The sequence below is a fragment of the Garra rufa genome, chromosome 25 (assembly GCF_049309525.1).
Source record: "Garra rufa chromosome 25, GarRuf1.0, whole genome shotgun sequence".
In the NCBI taxonomy this organism is placed as follows: Eukaryota; Metazoa; Chordata; class Actinopteri; order Cypriniformes; family Cyprinidae; genus Garra; species Garra rufa.
In genome coordinates, this window is record NC_133385.1 from 12491089 (window position 1) to 12500497 (window position 9409).

The window sequence follows — 9409 nt, forward strand, 5'->3', positions numbered from 1 at the left end:
TAAATGAACATTAAACATTAACAAGTCTTTGTCTTTACAGAATAAAACTATAAAATAACAACCTACTGCAAAGCATTCTGGGAACCAGAAACCTTCATCAACCTTTTTCTGTTTTTTTCCTTCAGATTTTGGTTCCCAGAATGCTTTGCATGAGGCTGTTATTTTAGTTTTATTCTGTAAAGATAAAGACTTGTTAATGTTAAATGTTCAATTAACTTTGAACAAACTGTTGCCAGTAAATAGCATAAATTTAAATCTACAGTAAGTTACTGGCAACCAGCTGCCAGTAATACTGTAATTTCTACAGATTTTGTTTACAGTGTGTGTATTCCGGTCCGAGACAGAGTAGGTCGAAAATCTCCCATCTGTTTACAAAGTGAACGTGCAAAGAAGATTAAATGCCCTTTACAAAACATTAAAACAGCGATGTAGGACGATTTTTGAGAAGAAAATAAGATGGGAGCTTTTCGACATTCCCTAACTGTCTTAAACGAGAGAGCTAGACAAGATCAGCATTTGAGCTTAATAAGTATATAAATTGTCTTTTTTTTTTTTTTTTGAAAATAACATTGTTTCGCTAGATAAGACCCTTTTTCCTCGGCTGGGATTGTTTAGAGCCCTTTGAAGCTGCATTTACACTGGGCACCATAGAAGTCCATTATATGGAGAGAAATCTTAAAATGTTTTCCTCAAAAAACATAATTTCTTTATGACTCAAGAAAGAAAGACATGAACATCTTGAATGACAAGGGGAGTGAGTACATTATCTGTGAATATTTGTTCTTGAAGTGAACTTAAAAACAATCTTCACATAAACCCATTATAATAATTGTGCCCTTCAGCAAGTAAATTATATAAAGATAAAGCTTAAAACTAGCTTAAAACTCGTTTTAATTTAGTTTTTTGATTAGCAGACATCACAGCAGCTGGTTATTAGGATATTCATTTTAAATTGTAACATTATTTTACAATATTACTGTTTTCACTATATTTTTTCACACTTGATAAGCATAAAAGCCATAGATAGATGGATAGATAGATTTATATATGTGACCCTGGACGACAAAACCAGTCACGGGTTTGTAGCAATAGCCAACAATACATTGTATTGGTCAAAATGATACATTTTTCTTTTATGCCAGAAATCATTAGGATATTAAGTAAAGATCATGTTCCATAAATATATCAAATATACTTAATTTTTGATTAGTAATATGCATTGCTAAGAACTTCATTTGGACAACTTTAAAGGCGATTTACTCAGTATTTAGATTTTTTGTAAAAATTATTCATACCCCTGGCAAATTCTGAATTAAATTTTTTATTCAACCGGCAAGTTTTTTTTTTTATTAGAAATGACACAGACGTCTTTCAAAAGATAAGACGTTGTACAAGAGGCATCATTGTGAAAAAAAATTACTCATCTTTTATTTACATTTGAACAAATTTCTCCAATGAATCAGAGTAATCATGATGCTTTAGAACAGCTTGGACTATTTGGAATGGTATAGAACTTTGGATTTTCCCATAGACTGTGACAGTTTGCAAAGGGTATGAATAATTTTGGACATGCCACTTTTTGTTTAAATGTAAATAAAAGCTGAGAAATATTTTTTTTTCCACAATGATGCCTCTTGTACATCGTCTTACTATCTTTTGGGAGAAGTCTGTGTCATTTACTCAGTATTTAAGTTTTTTTGTACCCTCATATTTCAGATTTTCAAATAGTATCTCGGCCAAATATTGTCCTTTCAAATAATGTACACTGTAAAACCCGATAAGTTCAGAGTACTCAAAACTTTTGTGGAAACTGATTACCTAAGATTTTTTAAGTAAACATACTTAAAAATTACAATTACACTAAACTTAAATATTTTTCTTTCCTTTTTTAAAAATTTTAAGTACTGTGTACTTAAAACTTAAGTGTAGCTTGTGTAAAGTTTATATGTTTTCAATACTTATTGTTTTTATTTAAATACCACTTAAATAAAATATTTTATTCAAGAAATACACTTCTGAATAACTCATAGCCTGATAAATATTTTAGTTCAAAATACTAAAAAGCAGCACACACAGAACTGTTGACATATAATAAAGGGTTTTTATTTACTATTAAATTCTTTGTCTATTTTGTACAACTGTTTATATAAATCTCTGTAAACATGTAACAATAAATCAAATTAGAAACTGTTAAAACATTGATTACAATTTTTTTACAACCATGGCCATTATTTTGCAACATGGCAAATGAAAATAAATAAAATAAATAAAGTTCCTTCCTTTAGTGTAGAAGACAACATACTTTAAAAAAATGCTTTAAAATAAATTTTCTACAAAAAGTAACACAAGGGCATCAGGAAACTTGGGGATGTCACTCAGCACAAACTCATCTTCCACCACAACAGACAGGACCAGTGTTCTCAGAGTCCATCACAAGGGCAAGAGGGGTACCAGTGATGTCTGGCTCATCCGACTCCTCCACCTGGAATGCACAAAAATGGTCCAACTGTAAACATGTCTAGTAATGAATTACATCATCAGAAATTTTTGGTTAATTATTACTTTAATATAGTATCATACTTAACAAGGCAGGCCTTCTCAGTTTACACTGAATTGGCCCAAATTTAATAACTAGACAAGAACATACATAGAGAATTTGTAAATGTAGAATGAAATAAAGTTGAATATACAGTACAGACCAAAAGTTTGGACACACCTTCTCATTCAAAGAGTTTTCTTTATTTTGATGAAACTTTGCTGGAAGTATGGCCTGGATCTCTCCACATGAACTCAAGCATTGAGAACATTGTTTGTGTACACAGAGTTTACTAAAAAGAAAGGTTTTGAACAACTCACTTTCAGTGTTTGAGTTTCCTCTCGCGGCCGTCTTGCCAGTCAAGAAGTGTCGATTTCCGAATGCGAATTATAATTACCATTAGGCCAAAAACATTGAATAATACTTGATCTATGAGACTACCTCTTGAAGCTCATCAAGAGAATGCCAAGAGTGTGCAAAGCAGTAATAAAAGCAAAAGGTGGCTACTTTGAAGAACCTAGAATACGACATATTTTCAGTTGTTTCACACTTTTTTGTTATGTACTATATAATTCCACATGTGTTAATTCATAGTTATGATGCCTTCAGTGTGTATCTACAATTTTCTTAGTCATGAAAATAAAGAAAAGTCTTTGAATGAGAAGGTGTGTCCAAACTTTTGGTCTGTACTGTATATTGTTATGGTAATTTGTTAATGAAGCAAAGACTAATAAACCCTGGAAAGCACAAAAATGGATCCTGTTTCGTGAGTGCACTGAATACTTACATTCCATGTCTTAAAAACTGTGGGCCATCTTCACATAAGTGTACTGCTAGGGCACGAAGAGCTACAGTGCACTTTATGTTGATATCATGCACATCCTTGAAAGAAAAGCAAAAATAACAATGAACAAGCAAGCAAAGTTATTCTGGGTTCAATACTAGAGTTGTAGTCTTTGACTTTAACTCACCTCACGATCATAAATCCTGAGAATGTCACACAGCATCTCCGAGACTCTGCCAGTATGTGACACTTTTTGCCTGTACATCTATACATGAAAACAAAGAATAACAGCATTTTAGTTTTCATGATTATAATAGATTAGGTCTGGCAAATGCAACAAGGCCAAAGCCAATGCACGTTTCAGTCATTGTTTTGTACAATTTGTAACGTTACATTGCTTTGTAAACTCTGAAAACATGTTATTCTACTTCACTCAGTTGCTAACTTGATCTGTACAAAATTAGATACATATTCAATGAAGGTTTTTACGTGTGAAGCTGCTAAAAAATATCCAAAGTAAACGAAAGAAGAATACTTACCAAGTTCACAGACTCTGAATCCACTTCTTTAGCCTACAAGGCAAAAAATCTGTCAATGTTAATACGAGCTTCCCAGTGTCTCTACCATACCTATTACCTAGTTTTCATAACTCTTATTATTAACTGTTATTTCCAATATATTGCTAACTTTGCTAACATTAGCCTTAATGTAGTGGATAAAAGTTACAGCTAGCCGCAAGTTCATTAACAGCTGAAGGCATTAAGGCAAGCATAAACTTGCATATTCCAGAACAGATCGCTAAACAGAATTTAAAAAATATGAATTCCCAGATAGCAAGCAGCGTTGGCCCAGATCCGGCTCACATTTGGCCGCCCGCATTGATTTCACTCAAGCCACATATGGACTTGATCTGGGCCAAAACTATGTTGCTGACTGGGTTCCGCTGACTAACTGATTACAATATTAACGTTACATATAAATCAAATAAGGCAGTGTGATTAATGGTTAAAAAATGTGCGTGAAGCAGAGCACCGCAGAGACGCTTGTCGAGCTTTCCACGTTACCAGTAAAAAGACAACAAAGCCAAACATGAAACACGTTTAAAAGATATACGTGTAGTTCTTATGATAAAATAAAAAGCAGATTAAAAAATATTTACTTACAAATCTCCCCACATGCGTCCAGACTCGCACGAGTGTCCGCCATCTTGATTATGTTTTCTGGTAGCGTCAGTCAGAACGATCGCGTACGTCCTGACGTAAATGACGTCATTGAACGTCACTTGTATACTTATAAAATATCACTTCAGTAGCAATGTCTACTCAAAAAAGATGAGCAAAGCAAAATTAAAATTAAGTAATTTGTTCAAAAAATGCTATAGTTTTAAGTTCAATAAACTTTGTAACTGATTTTTATTATGGTGTTCTCATCTTTTATAAGTTAGTAGTACTGTTCGGGTTTACAGTGTACCCTTATGACTGGTTTTGTGGTCCAGAGCCACTTTTTTTCCCTTTTTATATATGAGAATTTAAAAATATGATAAAAATAATACTATAAATTAAATCTAAAATAATATATAAAGTATCTGTCTACACTGTAAAAAGTTTTTACCAGGTTCAACTTAAAAACGTAAGTTCAGCAGCTGCCTTAAAGTTTTAAGTTAAATCAACATAAAACTACTATTCATTTCAACTCATGATAATAAAATTAGTTAAAATTACTTGTACTTTTTAGTTGATTCAACTTATGAGTTGAAATTACTTAAACTTTAAAGTTGACTTAACTTAATTTTAATGCAGCTGTTAAACTTAAGTTTTTAAGTTGAAACTGGTGAACATTTTTTACAGTGTATCTATCTATCTATGGAAACGCATAACAACAACAACAACAAAGTCAAAACAACAACAACAAAACGAAAATAGCAAAATTGTTTTTTTTAAACAAAGTCAAAATGAGGTACGTTTCATATATTTCCACAAGAGAACAAAAGAACATCACGCCATTCCTAGATTAAGACCCACTCGGAGATTTAATTAGCTGTGCTATGCTAATCACAGTCGTGTGGCCACTGAAAAATACATTAAACACACACCTGCTATGACAACACCCAGACAGTGCAAACAAAGAGAGAATGTGAAAACAATGTTTACAGAGAACATTCAGTGCAGACGTGCCAACCAGGGGAATTTATACAACCTGCGCTATAGTTACAGCTGCGCTTACTGAACAAAATTAACATCCACATATTCTCACAAACATGTTGGTGTGAAACAGAAGAAGAATCTCATCAGCCTACTTTCTGGCTTGATTGGAACAAACAAATGCGACGCTTGCTTTGTTCCTGTGAAACTCTTATATCACTCGGTTTTCTGCTGAATAAGACTGTTTTCAGGACAGCATGACTAGATGTTTGTTTGGCAATTCTTTTTTTAAGAATCCTTTCTTCTGAAAACGATTGAAGATATTTGAACAAATGTTCATGCTGTTTTTTTCGATTCAATACACAATGTCGCTTCTGTAAGAGAAAAGTCTTCAAATCTGCTAATTGTCTGGCTGAAAATGAACTAAAATATATAAAAACAAAATCAAATGTATCCATAATTTAAAAAATAAACTAACCAAATTTACACAGATTAAATTTGCTGTAAAGCAAGTTTGAAAATAGTATGATATTAGAACCAATTTATAAAATGCACACGCACGGCCATGTCATTGAATTTTTCACACGCAAATATGTCATTGTAATGGACGCAAATGAAAGGACTGATAATGTTAATTACAGGACAAGGTGACACGGCGGCTCTTGCTGAAGACTGCAGTCGTCGCTTTAATCAGGAAGAGGTCGTCAACTGAGCGAGGTCAAACAGAGAATGCACACGTGAGTTCAGCCCCATAATCTGATCAACTTTCCATTCCCATTCCTCTTTCCTACTTAGCTACTTGTTTTCCAATCCATTCTTTTGAATGTCTGGGTCTATTAATACATTTTAATACTTATTATATAATTTATAACTGTAGGTTATACTGTATATTATATATAAAATACTGTATATATTTTACAGTATAACATTCTACGAGATTAATTTTTTGGTGACTATGGACTTATATTTGTGTGTGTGTGTGTGTGTGTGTGTGTGTGTGTGTGTGTGTGTGAGACCCAGGATCACAAAACCAGTCTTTTTTAGATTTATTGAGATTTATCATCTGAAAGCTGAATAAATTTCCATTGATGTTTGTTAGAGTAGGACAATATTTGACCAAGATACAAATCTGGAATCTAAGGGTTCAAAAAAATCTAAATATTGGGAAAATCGTTTTTAAAGTTAAATACAGTCAATCCCAAAATTATTCATACCCCTGGCAAATTCGGACTTAAAAAAAAAAACTTGCTGGATGAATAAAAGTAACTTTTATTAGAAATGACTGACGTCTCCCAGAAGATAATAAGACAATGTACAAGAGGCATCATTGTGGAAAATTTTTTTTATTCATCTTTTATTTACATTTGAATAAATGTTCCCAATGAATCAGGGTAATTAGGATGCTTTAGAACAGCTTGGACTATTTGGAATGGTATAGAACTTTGGATTTTCCCATAGACTGTGACTGTATTATTATTATTTTTTATAAAATAATACATTTATAAAATAGACATTTTATTTAATAATTTATTGACTTATGTTTTGGTATTACTTATACTGTAGGTTATACAGTGTATTATATAATATATCAAATATAGCATACATTTTATTATATAATGTTTTATCAGATATTTTAAATATAATGATACATTTTCAAATATACTTTATTTATTAATTAAATAATGTTGCATAGAAAAAGGAGGTCATATCCAACTTGAGCAAAATAAATTATTTTAATATTCACAAACTTTGCATTTTTCAGTGAGCTATCCCTTTAAAAGACATATATTTGGATATTATTTATACTGTGGGTTATAATGCATATTATTACAAAAAATATGTTTTATATTTTATCGGATATTTCAAATAAATTTTTACTTATGCTGTAGGTTATACTGTGTATTATATAAAATATAGCATATGTTTTATAATGTAAGATCATATTTTATTAGATATTTAAAATATAATAATCATTTTTCAAATATGCATTATTTATTTACTTATTTATTTATTTTAATTCATACTGCATAGAAAAAAGGGTCATATCAGATTTGAAATAGAATAAATAATCTTAATAATGACAAAAATATTTTTTTTTCAATGAGCTATCTATTTAAAAGACACAGTGACTATATTTATATTTGTATCTTATATATACCATAGGTTATTATGCATATTATTTATAAAAAATATGTTTTACATTTTATTTCACATACATTATACATTTATAAAATAGACATTTTCTTAATTTATTTATTGACATTTTTATATGACTTATACTGTGTAGTTTATTTATTTTTAGTTTATGTTGCATGGAAAAAGAAAGTCAAATCAGACTTGAACAGAATTTTTTTTTTTTTTTTTTTTTTTTTTTTTGGTGAGCTATCCATTTACAAGACATGGTGACTATGGACTTATTTGTATATTATTTATACTATAAGTTACAATGCATATGATTTTTAAAATATGTAAATAATAATAATTATACATTTATAAAATAAATATTTTAATTATTTGTTTATTTATTTATTTATTTAAATTCATATTTCACTGGAAAAAGATGGTCATACCAGACTCAAACAGAATAAATGATGACAAAATGTACATTACTGGGTGAGCAGTCATTAATGTCTCACCCTCTTGTCGTTCCAAACCTGTAAGTTTATCTTCAGAAAACAAATTAAGATATTTTGGTGAAATCCAAGAGCTTTTTGACCCTGCATAGTACTGATTGGCAGAGATTGACAGGGAAGAGAAGAAATTTATTATTTTTGTTTCCTTTGCACACAAAAACTATTCTCTTAGCTTCATAACATTGTGGTTGAACCACTGATGTCACATGGACTATTTTGAAGTCCATGTGACATCCTTACTACCTTTCTGGGTCTTGAACGTGTGAGTGACATTACTGTCTATGCAGGGTCAGAAAGCTCTTGGATTTATCAAAAATATCTTAATTTGTGCTCCGAGGAAAAACGAAGGTCTTACAGGTTTGGAACGACATGAGGGTGAATAATTCATCACAGAATTGTTATTTTTGGGTGAACTATCCCTTTAAAAGTCATGGTGACTATAGACTATCGTCATGTAGAAATTAAATTCTCTTTTTGTCTTCCACAGAATGCAATTACAGCACAGGTTTAGACGCACAGTGTGTGTCCGCCTCATCATTTTCCATTTGACGTATGTGACACTCATATCCGACGCTGACATGTCCGCGCCTCGGCTGTGAACAGCTGGCTCTGGAGGCAACACAGGTCAGACCCCTCAATTGGATTGCATTAACTGGATTGAGGTGGGGTCGTGGCCCGCCCGGGTCTGTGTTAATTGCAATGTGAGGATAAGTGATGGGCCCAAGTAAATCAAAGTGAAAGGACCCCTTCTTCTCTCTATATGTTCCTTGGCTGTGCCTTCAGATCTTCAGTGAGGAATTTAAACCATATTGCTGTCTCTGTACTCTCTATATACTGTCATCACATGGTTTCCCCTTCTAAATAAATAATGGGACTTCATAGGATAGTAGTGGACTACTTGTATGGCTTCCCATGAGGATCAGATGGACAAATATGATCATTCCTGCAAAGAAATCGCTAAGTTTTTAGCCGTCTGACCCTTAAAAACGTCTCGGGTTACTAATGTAACCTTAGTTCCCTGAGGGAACGAGACGCCGCGTCATGGAACGCTATGGGGAACGCCATTGGCGGGCCGCACTCTGAATCATGTCTACAACCAATGAACGACGGGGGTGACGTCACAGGCGCGGTGACGTCACCGACCAGGAAGTATAAAGCACGTGCGTTTGAAGCCGGCGGCAGCTCTAAGGAATGAAGCGAGCGCCGCAAGGTGCGGGAATTATGGTCCGAGACGCGGCGTCTCGTTCCCTCAGGGAACTAAGGTTACATTAGTAACCCGAGACGTTCCCTTCCGGGAACTCGAGCCGCGTCATGG

The 9409-nt window shown here is 32.8% G+C and overlaps 1 long non-coding RNA gene across 1 annotated transcript; it reads right to left on the reverse strand.

The window, feature by feature from the left end:
• Positions 1 to 2087: 2087 nt before the first annotated feature.
• Positions 2088 to 4676, reverse strand: LOC141302090 (uncharacterized). Its single transcript, XR_012342293.1, has 5 exons — positions 4484 to 4676; positions 3860 to 3892; positions 3508 to 3585; positions 3324 to 3418; positions 2088 to 2482 (listed from the first exon to the last, which is right to left on the reverse strand). It is a non-coding gene; the product is annotated as an uncharacterized lncRNA (long non-coding RNA).
• Between the last annotated feature and the right edge of the window lie 4733 nt (positions 4677 to 9409).